Below are 12,141 nucleotides of genomic sequence, written 5' to 3'. Positions count from 1 at the left end.
GTGGGTTGCCATGCCCTTCTCAACTATGACATTAGAGGGGGATATTACCATAGAAGGGGAACTATTTCTGTAGAGGGGGGGACCATGACAACATAAGGAGACTATTACTGTAGAGGGAGGACTATGAAAACAGAAGGGAACTATTACTATAGAGAGGGGACCTTAAGAACAGAGACAACCCCTGTCCATGGAGAGCAATAAACACAAAAATAAAGGTCCAGGCATGTGTTTGCCATGAAAGGAGTCCTGATGGCATGCAGACCACCAGGACACCCACCCATAACAGGAGACAGGGGACACTCAGACCCTGACTGGAGGCATTCCCAGCTTCTTAGCTGCTCAGGTGGGTGCTTCATCCTGGGAGCCTGTCCAGTCACTTTTACTGCAGCAACACCCACCAGATGGAGAGACCGCCTCCGGGGAGTGAAGGGCGTGTGACCTTGTGCCTGGGCTCCATCGCCCCTAGGATGGAAGCCCCCATACCTGGAGCCCACAGGCTCGACTGGGCCCCTCTCAGCCCCAAGAGGAGGGGGCTGGTGCACAGTGCGAGGAAGGGGGACCCTCTGGAGGGGGTCGCCAGCTCTAGCCTCAGGGAGAACTGACTTGAGCTGCTGGGGTCTGTCTGTTGGTCCCTGTCACCCCGCTCTCTTGCTCCCCCTCAAACCCCCACTTAACCACCTGTGTCTCTCTTCTCCCTTGCCCTACTTCTTTCGGTCTCTCTTCATGTCTCTGTCCATTTCTCTCTGTGTCTCAGTTTCTCTGTCTCTAAAGCACTTCTCCCCTCTCCACCACCCCATCCTCCTTTCTTTTGGAGAGAAGTCCACAGGTACCGGTTTCTCAGAGCCACGCCTCCACGCTGCCAGCACCGGGTCTTCTGTATGTCCTGTTTTAATTATGCAACACCCCATTTCCTCCTCCAGATCGCCCAGGCTCGGCCTCTTATGGGATGGCAGGTGAGCTCTCCCAGCTCCTTCCTATGCCACCAAGGTGAACGCAGACTGGATGTCAGTGCTGAGCTCTTGGGTCTGGGACGTGCCCCTGCACCACCTCTCCATCCCAGGTGAGGCCCCGCAGGCTCGGCTCAGCAGGGATGCGGCTGCAAGACGGGTCCAAGTGTGGGAAGCCTTAGAGCCAAACATGCACACATGCAGGCACACACAGGCACACTGAACACACACACACACACACATGCACACTGAACACACACACACACATGCACACACACACACCAAACACACATGCACACATACTGCACACACATACATACACACACCAGCACCTTCCTTTGTCTGTCCACTTTATCCCATTCAACCCGGAAGGTACGAGAACCCCCGAGAGCCTGCCTTCAGGACACATGCTGGCCTCCCTGGGGGGCGGGGTTGTGTTTTCTCAGCCAGTCGGTCCTACTCCTGGGCCCTAACCCACGTTTTCCATCAGAGCTTGTGCAGCACCTTCTGCACTTGAGCCTGGAGGGCCCAAAGTTTAAGGGGGCCACCCGCCCCCAAAACAACTCGATAAGTGGTACCAGAACTATCTAATTAAAATGAGGAACCTCTGACTCCAGCCAGTTTGGTTGCAAAAAGTGCTGCAAAGCTCAGCTATGGGCGGGCATCTGGACTTGGGGATGGCCAGTGGTGACCAGGCAGGCGGGCACTTCCAGGGTGACACTGCTGTGCTTAGGCCATCTGAGGGGTGGCCACCAGACACCGTGGCCTGGGAGGGGAGGGTCCCTGCCAGACAGCACCCTGCTCACCTCCTCAAGGTGCAAACGTGCCCCATTCTCCACCGGCACTCCTCTGGCCGTGCAGACACTGGGCTGTGCCCTGGCTCTGTGACCCTGGGCACTGCCTGCTGGGAGCACACATGGACAGTTGGACAAACAGGAAGTGCTGTTTTCTATGGAAGGCAGCTTTAGATTCCTTCTCACCCTCTCGATAGCTGTGGGGTTCTATGCCGGCCACCCCACCCCACCACGGGAGGAGGGGCCCCCACACGACTCTTCCCTTGAGGGTGTGGAGCAGACAGGGAACCGTAGACCCAGTCTCTCAGCCCTTCCGGGTGCTTCCCCGTCAGGAAAGCTGTGGGGGCCCTACAAGGAGGAGGCTTCCAAGTCTTCAGGACCACAGAGGGGCCCTTGGCTGCTCTCCTTCCTGTACCCCTTACAAAATAACTCGTGCTGCCTCTCCCCCAAGCCCGGGCACCACTCATCTGCTTCTGTCTTTGTAAATTTGCCTGTTCTGGACATCTCTTATAAATGGACAGGTAAAATGTGTCCTTCTGTGTCTGCTTCTCTCACTGACCATCGTGTGTTCAAGGTCCATCCATGATGTAGCCTGTGTCAGAACTTCACTCCTTTTCATGGTGACTCATACACCACTGTGTGCATGGACCACATGCTGCTGACCCACCCATCCATCCATCCACCCACACACCCACCCATCCACTCATCTATCTGTCCATCCACCCACTCACCTATCCATCCACTCATCCATCCAACCACCCACCCAACCATCCATAAATCCACCCATCCATCATCCATTCATCCATCCATCTATCCACCAACCAATCCATCATCCACCCATACACCAATCGATCCATCCACCCACTCACCATCCATTCATCCATCCATCCACTTATCTATCCACCCATCCATCCACTCTTCCATAACATCATCAAATCAAATTATATTATGAACTTGTAAATCCTCCTTCCCATCCCTTAACCCTGAGAATAAATAAGAAAAGAAAAAAAGAGAAAGAAATAAAGCTAGTCCAAACCTATGTTCAGAGACAGAAGGGAAGATTTCTGGATTGTCCCCAGGTGACTGCTAAAATGTGAACCTCTCCACACTGTCTCTGAAACAGATCACACAGATTTAAAATGGAAAAGAATAAGTAAAACCACACATAAATGACCACAACATTGACGTCATAAAGAGCCTGAAAATACTATGAATAACTTCAAAGTACTTGTAACTAGAGAGGGTCTGTCTGTGCTCAGTTGTGTCTGACTCTTTGCAGCCCCATGGACTGTACCCACCAGGCTCCTCTGTCCATGGGATTCTCCAGGCAAGAATAATGGAGTAGGTTCTCATTCCCTTCCCAGGGGATCTTCCCAACCCAGGGATCACCCCTGCATCTTTTATGCCTCCTGCTTTGGCAAGTGGGCTCTTTGCCACGAGCACCACCTGGGAAACAACAAACCATAAAATCAAAAGCCATCTTAAGCCTTTTCTGACCAAAAATGGGATTTCTTAAATAAATTGACTTTCACTTTTTCACATCTGCAGAGACCCCCATTTCGAGACAAGATTCAGTTCCCAGGAATCAGTGGATATGTCTTTTGGGACTCCCCCATACCCCGCGGGGCTATAGCTGTGCATCCTTAGGGTGGCTTGGGGGCACAGAGGACAGGCTCAGGGGGTGATGTGTCCCCCGCCTGGTTTGCCTGCAGGGAGCCACAGCATGATAACCTACTGCCTGAACAAGAAGTCACCCATCTCTCACAAGGAGTCGAGGCTGCTGCAGCTTCTGGGCAAAGTGCTGCCATGTGTCACCTTGCCCGTAATGCTCAAGAGGTCCACCACCAGGTGAGGGTCTGCGGGCACGCCTGGGCCCTGGACCCAGCTTCAGCCGCTAGTGTCACCCACAGCGGGTGGTGTCCTTATCCCTCTTGGGGAAACGGGATTGAGAAGAAACCTGCTGTAAAGCAGAATTGCTGTTTAGTCGCTCAGTCATGTCTGATTCATTGCAACCCCATGGACTGTAGTCTGCCAGGCTTCTCTGTCCATGGGATTCTACAGGCAAGAATACTGGAGTGGGTTGCCATGCCCTCCTCCAGGAGATCTTCCCCATCCAGAGAGCCTCCCAGAAAGGTAGGAAAGGACACAGCTTTACTGTGGAACCAGCCTGAAGCCAGAATGGGGACCCATGGACTAACAGCATCACCGTCTGAAGTCACAGAGGCTGGGGGAGCTGGGAGGGGAAGGAGGAGGCTGGGTCCAGCCCTTTGTGCAGCTGAGCTGACACCAGAGCTCCTTCCTGGTCCCAGATAAGCAATAGCTGAGTTCCCATGTCCTCTGAGGTGGATTTACATTTACACCCCAGCACCCTCTCCAGGGAGACTTTCTTGGTGGCGCAGATGGTAAAGAATCAGCCTGCAATGCATAGGACCTGGGTTTGATCCCTGGATCGGGAAGATCCTATGGAGGAGAAAATGGCACCTCACTGTAGTATTCTCACATGGGAAGTCCCATGGACAGAGGAGCCCGGCAGGCTAGAGTCCATGGGGTCACTGAGAGTCAAGATGACTGAAGCAACTGAGAACACACTCACGCACTCACACCCTTCCCCTGTAGTGCTTCTCCAGGGTGGATCGGGGGTTTTATGGGGTGCAGAGAAGCCGGGGTGGGAGGCAGTCATTGTGGAGGATGGAGAGGAGTCAATGGCGGGGGCCCTGTCTGTGAGGAGGGGGCACCCAATTGACAGTGGTCCTGTCACTGGCACACACATTACCCAGGGGGTGGATGCAGGATGGGGTAGAAAACCCATCTGGGCCCAGGTGCCTGCAGGAGTACGGGCCCACCTGGACGGGACAGATGGCCCCCGCCTTCCTGTACCTGCACTTGAGGGGCACTCATATTCCTGGTTTTTCTGCTCCCAGGCTGGTCCTCCCAAGAGGACAAGAGGCTGTCAAGCACAGCTCTTACCTGTGTAATTGCCTCCTCCTGGGAGGTCCCTGGTTGCTGGAATCCTCCTCAGGGGTTCTGATTGGCAGGGAACCAGGGCTGGAATGGAAAAACTACATTCTTGTTTTCATCAGGTGCCTACAGCCTGGCCTTAAGAGCTCACACCCAGAGGAGGGAGCAAGCAGCAGGGGGTCCACCAGAACCTGGGAGTCCTGCAGGACTGGGGTCCCTCTGCTCGGAGGGTCCCTTGGTGCTGGGTCCCTCTCTTCTGCGTCCCTCCAGGGCAGGGTCCCCTCCATACTGGGGGACCTTGGTGCCATGGTCTCAAGTGGTATGGCTGCCAAAGAGATCTGGGTGTGTGCGGGGTGGGGGCACAGGTGGTGGTCTTTCAGGGGGTGTTTAACATCAGTGGCTGCAGCAGCACTTCATTTAATCCTTGTAGAGGTGGATGGCAAGTGCCTGACAATAGCTGACAATATTCATATGAGTCTTTGTTTTTTCTTTTAATTTGGATGGGGGGGGGCTGTGACATCTTTTTTCATTTTTTATCCTTATATCTTTTTCTTTTTCCATTACGACTCTGTGTAGAGAACACAGTACCATTTTCTGCTACTAGTTTATGTTAATATTAGTTTTTGCTTTTTCTTTTATTTTGGATAGAGAGAATCTATTATTTTCTTCCCCACTTTTTTATCCTTATGTTTTTTTTTCTTTTTCCATTATGACTCCTTGTAGAGAACACAGTACATTTTCTGCTGCAAATTTATATTAGGGCTTCCATGGTGGCTAGTTGGTAAAGAATGTGCTTGCAATGAGGGTGATGTGGGTTCGATCCTGGGTTGGGAAGATCTGGAGAAGGGAAAGGCAACCCATTTCAGTAATCTTGCCTGGATAATTCCATGGACAGTGGAGTCTGGTGGGCTACAGTCCACTGGATCGAAATGAGTTGGAAACAACTAAGCAACTTTCACTTTTCAATGTACGTTAAAGTTTTTTTTTTTTTTTTTTTTTGCTTTTTCCTGTCTTATTTGTGTAGTGGACAGATGTTTTGTCCTTTCGTTCTCTTCCCTTGATTCCTTCTTGCCTTTCCTAGTGCTGTTTGTGGGGGTGGGCACAGAACTCTGTGGGTCTAGTGTGTCCTCATGTCCAAGGGTCCAGCTTGGGTGTCATGGAGCCTTGGTGTTGAATCCCAGGGAGCTTCCACCCAGGGACTGCCTGAAGGAGCGTGAGGCTGGACTCTGCAGGAACACCCCCCACCCCCAAGACCACAATCTTGACCTGGGCTCTGTGCTCCACATGACCAGTGACCCTGGAGACCCCATTTCCCAGAAGCAGTGCCTCAACCCCAGCAGCACCAACACAGTTGATTTCACAGTGGCCAATGTGGCCCTCAGTTGGGCATCCTCAGTGCATGCCCAGCCCCTCAGTGGGGGGCCGCACTCTGTGCCCAGCACAGATGACCGACCTCTGTGTGCAAGTGCTGAGCATCATGAAGCACCTGGATGCTGGCGTGAGGACCTGCAGATGGCACACATGGAGGAGGGCACCGAGAGGAACCTGCACTCTGCACTCTGGCCACATGGTGTACAGGACGGCCCTCATGGAGGTGGGGGTGGGGGCAGGGGTATGGACGGTGTGGTCCGCCAGCCAGGGACACCCACGTCTGGTCCAGGCAGGAGGAGGAGGGCCTCTGAGTGGATGGGCACACGTCCACTGAGATGGACATATGGTCACTCCAGGCAGGAGAGGCTGACCTCTAAAGGGGCAACACAGGTCCACTCCAGTAAGAAGACACTGACCTCTAAGGGAATGGACACACATCCACTCAGACGGACACACGTCTACTCAGACGGACACACGGTCACTCCAGGTAGGAGAGGCTGACCTCTAAGGGGACAACACAGATCCACTCCAGTTACAAGACACTGACCTCTAAGGGGCTGGATACACAGCCACTCAGACGGACACACGTCCATTCAGATGGACACACAGTCACTCCATGCAGGAGAGGCTGACCTCTAAGGGGACAACACAGGTCCACTCCAGTAAGAAGACACTGACCTCTAAGGGGACAGACACACGGTTACTCCAGGCAGGAGAGGCTGACCTCTAAGGGGACAACACAGGTCCACTCCAGTTAGAAGATGCTGACCTCTAGGGGGATGGACACACATCCACTGAGATGGACACACGTCCACTCAGATGGACACACGGTCACTCCATGCAGGAGAGGCTGACGTCTAAGGGGACAACACAGGTCCACTCCAGTAAGAAGACACTGACCTCTAAGGGAATGGACACACATCCACTCAGACGGACACACATCCACTCAGACAGACACACGGTCACTCCAGGCAGAAGAGGCTGACCTCTAAAGGGACAACACAGGTCCACTCCAGTTAGCAGACACTGACCTCTAAGGGGACAGACACACGGTCACTCCAGGCAGAAGAGGCTGACCTCTAAGGGGACAACACAGGCCCACTCCAGTTAGAAGATGCTGACCTCTAAGGGGACAGACACATGGTCACTCCAGGCAGGAGAGGCTGACCTCTTAGGGGACAACACAGGTCCACTCCAGTTAGAAGATGCTGACCTCTAGGGGGATGGACACACATCCACTGAGATGGACACACGTCCACTCAGATGGACACATGGTCACTCCATGCAGGAGAGGCTGACCTCTAAGGGGACAACACAGGTCCACTTCAGTTAGAAGATGCTGACCTCTAAGGGGATGGACACACATCCACTCAGACGGACACACGTCCACTCAGATGGACACACAGTCACTCCATGCAGGAGAGGCTGACCTCTAAGGGGACAACACAGGTCCACTCCCATTAGAAGACACTGACCTCTAAGGGGACAGACACACGTCCATTCCAAGCATGAGAGGGCTGACCTCTGGCATCAGTCACTCAGAATTCCCAACCAACGTGCCTTTCTGAACTCACACCTGCACCCCTGGCCTCTGGGGTGTCTCCCAGAATTTGGCTATACCAGGTCCCTGACACGTCTTTTCCTGTGTCCAGTTTTGGGGTGTCCAGTCCATTCTCTCGGCTGCTGGCCAAGTCACTTAATGTCTTACTCTGGCCTCGGCACCCAGTGTCCCCACCACAGAACCTAATGACCCTTGGGGTCTGGAGGTTCTGTCCTGGGCCTCAGTGTGCATGCACCCTGCTGGCCTCACACGCTCCCTGGAGTACAGACTTATAAGCACTGCTCTCTGCTGCTGTGCATGCACACACACATGCATATCCGTGCACACACAGACCCTGAACACATGCACACCTGTGTGTGCACCTGTACCTACTGGAGCGTGTACATACGCACACACACACACACACACTCACCAGAGCAATGCCACGGCTCCCCACTGCCACTCAGGAGAGGCTGGGTCCCTTGGGAACAGGCGCCATGCTTTATGTCTTTGTGTGTCAGGACACCCCAACCTGTCTGTAGAGTGGCTGTGTTGGGGGAATTCCCCACCCATGACCCTCTGTCTCTCACTACAAGGCCCTTCACCCCACCCCCACCCAGGACATGCTCATGGAGATTTCAGAGTGGCTGGAGAACCACCCCCAGGAGGTGGTTATCCTGGCATGCAGGAACTTCAAGGGTGTGATGGAAGACCTGCATGAGTACCTGATGGGCTGCATCAAGAACATCTTTGGGGACATGCTGTGTCCCCATGGGGTGAGCAGGGGCCACAGGCTCCCCATGATCTTGGCAGCAGGGGTGGTGGGAGCACTAGGCCTCACTGTAATCAGACTATCCGCTCACTGTGTGAGGCTGATTCAGGCACCAGGTGATGCTGCTCATGGAACCCCAGTAATCCACCAACCACTGTCTCCACTCAAACACCCCAATGACCAGCCCATCACTGGTCACAAGCACCCCCAATAATCCACCCTGCCTGGTCTCTATTCAGACACCCCCAAAATCCATCCATCACGTCTCACAATGCCCCAGTAATCCACCCACCATTTCCTATCAAAAACCCCAATAATCTATCCACCTCTGTTTCCACTCAAACACCCCCAAAATCTACCAATCACTGCTCAAGACACCCCAATAACCCACCCATCACCATCTCCAGACACCCCAGTAGTCTACCCACTAGTGTCTCTACTCAGACATGCCAATAACCCACCCATGACTGTCTCTTCTCACAGAGAACCCAATAACCAGCCCATCACTGCTCATAGACACCCTAATAATCCACACATCACTGTAGCTTCTCGGACACCCCCAATAACTGACACATCCTGTCACAAGGCACCCCAATAACCCCTGTGCACATGTTTTACAGGCACCCAGATGATTCTCCCCCTAGGAGGTGCTGGCTCTGCACCAGCTGTGGTCCCAGGGCCAGCAGGTCATCCTGTCGTACAAGGACGAGGCATCCATGAGTCAGCATGCAGAACTGTGGCCCGGTATCCCCTACTGGTGGGGGAACCAGGTGAAGCCCCGAGACCTCATCCACTACCTGGAGCTCATGAAGAGCTGCAGCCACCCAGGGGAGTGCCGCCTTCAAACCAGGACACCTGGTCACACACATGTCCTAGTGCATGGGGCTGGTTTTGGGTTCAAGTGGAGAAATGGAACAGGACGTATTAGGGGACGTTATTCTGTTCAGCACATGGGGACCAGGGCGTGGACATCCTTGGGGACGTTACTGTGTCCACCACAGGGGGTCAGGATGTAGACAGGATGTGGACATCCGTGTGGACATTATTGTGTCCACCACACGGGGCCAGGACATGGACATCTTTGGGGTCACTGTCCAGCCCGCCTGCCCTCTGTAACAGGAGAAATTCATGAATCAACACTCCTGTGAGCCCCTGCTGTCTGAACTTTGGTCTCTGTCGGACATCTGAATCTCTGACCTCTGCGGAGGCCAGAGTCTGGGTGGGTGATGGCACAGCTTGGTGACTGCGTGTGCAGGTGACCCCATGGGTTAAGGGTCGCATGGGTGGGTGATCCCAAGGGTTACTGGTCACATGGGTGGGAGACCGTGTTGGTTGGAGACCGTGTGGGTAGGTGACTGTGTGGGTGGGTGACCGTGTGGATGGGTGACCGGTTTGAGTTGCTGAGTGCAGGGTGGGTTACCATGTGAGTTGCTGACCCGGTGAGTGGGTGACCGCATGGGCAGGTGATGGTGTGAGTGGGTAATCATGTGGACAGGTGAGCGCATGCCCTCAGGTTAGAGACCCCATGGGTGGGTGCCCACGGGGGTTGGTGGCCAGTGGAGGGATCACTGCATGGGGTAGTGACCCCGTGGGTGGGTGACCATGTGAGTTGGTGACCACACGGTTTGGTTGGCCACATGACTCCGTGGGTTAGTGACCGCACACGTGGGCGGCTGACCCCACAGCCGGCACCATGAACTGCAGCCCCTCTCTTGTCCGAGGCAGGTTGTTGGTGGCCAGCATCAACCTCACAGAGAAGCTGGAGTTTGTCCGCGTCCACCCGGCCTGGTCACTGGAGAAGCTGACCTAGTGGGGGCTCCCCTACCTTTGCGCATGGGTGTGGGGTGAGTGCCCGGGGTCGGCCACCTGCCGTATCAACACCGTCGCAGGCGACTTCATCTGGGCCGAGGGGTTTGTTGGCGATGTCAGTGGGTTGAACTGGAAGCTGCTTTGGGGCTGACAGACGGCACATGTGTGGAGCTGGGCATCGCGGAGGCTGCATCTCAGTCACGTCCTGTGACGTTACCAGCCTTAACTGGAAGCCGCCTCGGGGCTGAGGGATGGCACACTGAGGAGCTGGGCGTTGCGGAGGCCACTCCTAGTCACATCCTGTGATGTTACCAGCCTGAACCAGAAGCCGCCTCAGGGCCGACGGTCCACGTTGAGGAGCTGGGCATTGTGGAGGCTATTCTCAGCCCTGTCTTGTGGGGCTTGTCATCCGTCCACGCGTCCACTGAATGTGGGTGACTGCCGAGGTGGGGCCAGGTGGCAGGGTCCATGGTCTCCTCGGTCCTCCGTGTGTCTCTCGGTGAATGCAGGGTGTGAGGTGATGATTAAAGGTGAGTGCATGATTTGTACGATCACATCCTCAGGGAGACACACCTGGTTCTCGGGTCTGTGGCTTCCCCATGGGAGAGGCTGGGGTGGCCGCCTCCCCCTGGGCACTGAGACTAGCAGACGGTGACCCCCAGCTGGGGAGGGGAGGAGGCGCTATGACATAGTGTCCATAGGAGGGGACTGAGCGCATAGCGATCCCACTGACAAATCCCTTTTATTAGATAAGGGGCTTCCCTGATGGCTCATTTAAGAAGGCCTTCTTAGCTCTCCTTGCTAGTCTTTGGGACTCTGCATTCAGGTGGCTATATCTTTCTGTGTCTCCTTTGCCTTTCTCTTCTCTTCTCATCTATTTGTAAGGCCTCCTCAGACACCCATTTGGCCTTTTTGCATTTCTTTTTCTCGTGGATGGTTTTGATCACCACCTCCTGTACAATGTTAGGAACCTCCATCCATAGGTCTTCTGGTACTCTGTGTGCCAGATCTAATCCTTGAATCTATTTGTCACTTCCAAAGTATACTCACAAGGGATTTGAATAAAGTAAAGGAACAGAGGAAAACAACACAATGGGAAAGACTAGAGATCTCATCAAGAAAATGAGAAATGCCAAGGGAACATTTCATGCAAAGACAGGCACAATAAAGGGCAGAAACGTTATGGGCCTAACTAAAGCAGAAGAGATTAGGAAGAAGTAGCAAGAATACACAGAAGAACTGTTAAAAAAAAAATCTTAATAACCTGGATAACCACAATGGTGTGATCACTCACCTAGAGCCAGACATCCTGGAGTGCAGACACATGGGCCTTGGGAAGCAGCGGTACGAGCAAAGCTAGTGGAGGTGATTAAATCCTAGCTGAGCTCTTTCAAACCCTAAATGGTGGTACTGTTAAAGTGCTGCACTCAATACGCCAGCCAGTTTGGAAAACTTGGCAGTGGCCACAGGGCTGGAAAAGGTCAGTTTTCATTTCAATCCCAAAGAAGGACAATGCCAGACAATGTTCAAACTATTGCACAACTGCACTCATTTCACATGCTAGCAAGATAATGCTCAAAATCCTTCAAGCTAGGCTTCGACAATATGTGACCCGAGAACTTCACAGTCCACACATCCAAACAGTTGATTCTAATAAATGCACAGTGATGCCACAAAGATGGTCAAGGCAAAGACACACAATGTGATTTTATTTATGTCTAAATCAGTGAAATAAAATATTCACTGCAATGTACAAACGTTTTTAGCATGAAAAATCTTATATTTGAATATGAAATATCCTGCTGAAATTGAAAAATATGTTTTAAAGTGAAATTCTTTCTTAATTGTCAATTATTTTGAGACTATGGAAAAAAGAAAATAAAATTATGTTCATTGGGGCTGCTTCAGTTCAGTTCAGTCGCTCGGGCGTGTCCAGCTCTTTTTATTGGA

At 53.2% G+C, this 12,141-nt stretch overlaps 1 pseudogene; it reads left to right on the top strand.

Annotated features, from left to right (window-relative positions):
* The first annotated feature begins 941 nt into the window (after positions 1-941).
* Positions 942-10,342, top strand: LOC129639832 (PI-PLC X domain-containing protein 1-like; annotated as a pseudogene).
* Positions 10,343-12,141: the final 1,799 nt, after the last annotated feature.

This window comes from Bubalus kerabau, chromosome X (genome assembly GCF_029407905.1).
Source record: "Bubalus kerabau isolate K-KA32 ecotype Philippines breed swamp buffalo chromosome X, PCC_UOA_SB_1v2, whole genome shotgun sequence".
NCBI lineage: Eukaryota > Metazoa > Chordata > Mammalia > Artiodactyla > Bovidae > Bubalus > Bubalus kerabau.
The sequence above is the reverse complement of the archived record's forward strand: the minus strand, read 5'-3'. Positions and strand labels throughout refer to the sequence as shown.